The following is a 279-nucleotide window of genomic DNA, read 5'->3' as shown; positions in this document are numbered from 1 at the left end:
ATAAAGAGACCAATGAATTAGACATGCAAATGAAAAAGCTAGAAAAAGAAGAAATTAAAAACTCCAATTAAATACCAAATTAGAAATTCTGAAAAATCAAAGGAGTGATGAATAAAATTGAAATTAAGAAAATTGTTGAACTAAAAAATGAAATTAAGAGTTGGTTTTATGAAGAAACCAGTAAAATAGATAAACCTTTCAGACAAAGCAAAAGAAAAAAAATAGATCTAAGTAAAAAAGATAAGGAAGGAAACTACATCCTGCTAAAAGTTACCATAG

This window comes from Vombatus ursinus, unplaced genomic scaffold (genome assembly GCF_900497805.2).
Source record: "Vombatus ursinus unplaced genomic scaffold, bare-nosed wombat genome assembly UNPS02009062.1, whole genome shotgun sequence".
In the NCBI taxonomy this organism is placed as follows: domain Eukaryota; kingdom Metazoa; phylum Chordata; class Mammalia; order Diprotodontia; family Vombatidae; genus Vombatus; species Vombatus ursinus.
Note: the sequence above shows the minus strand (reverse complement) of the source record.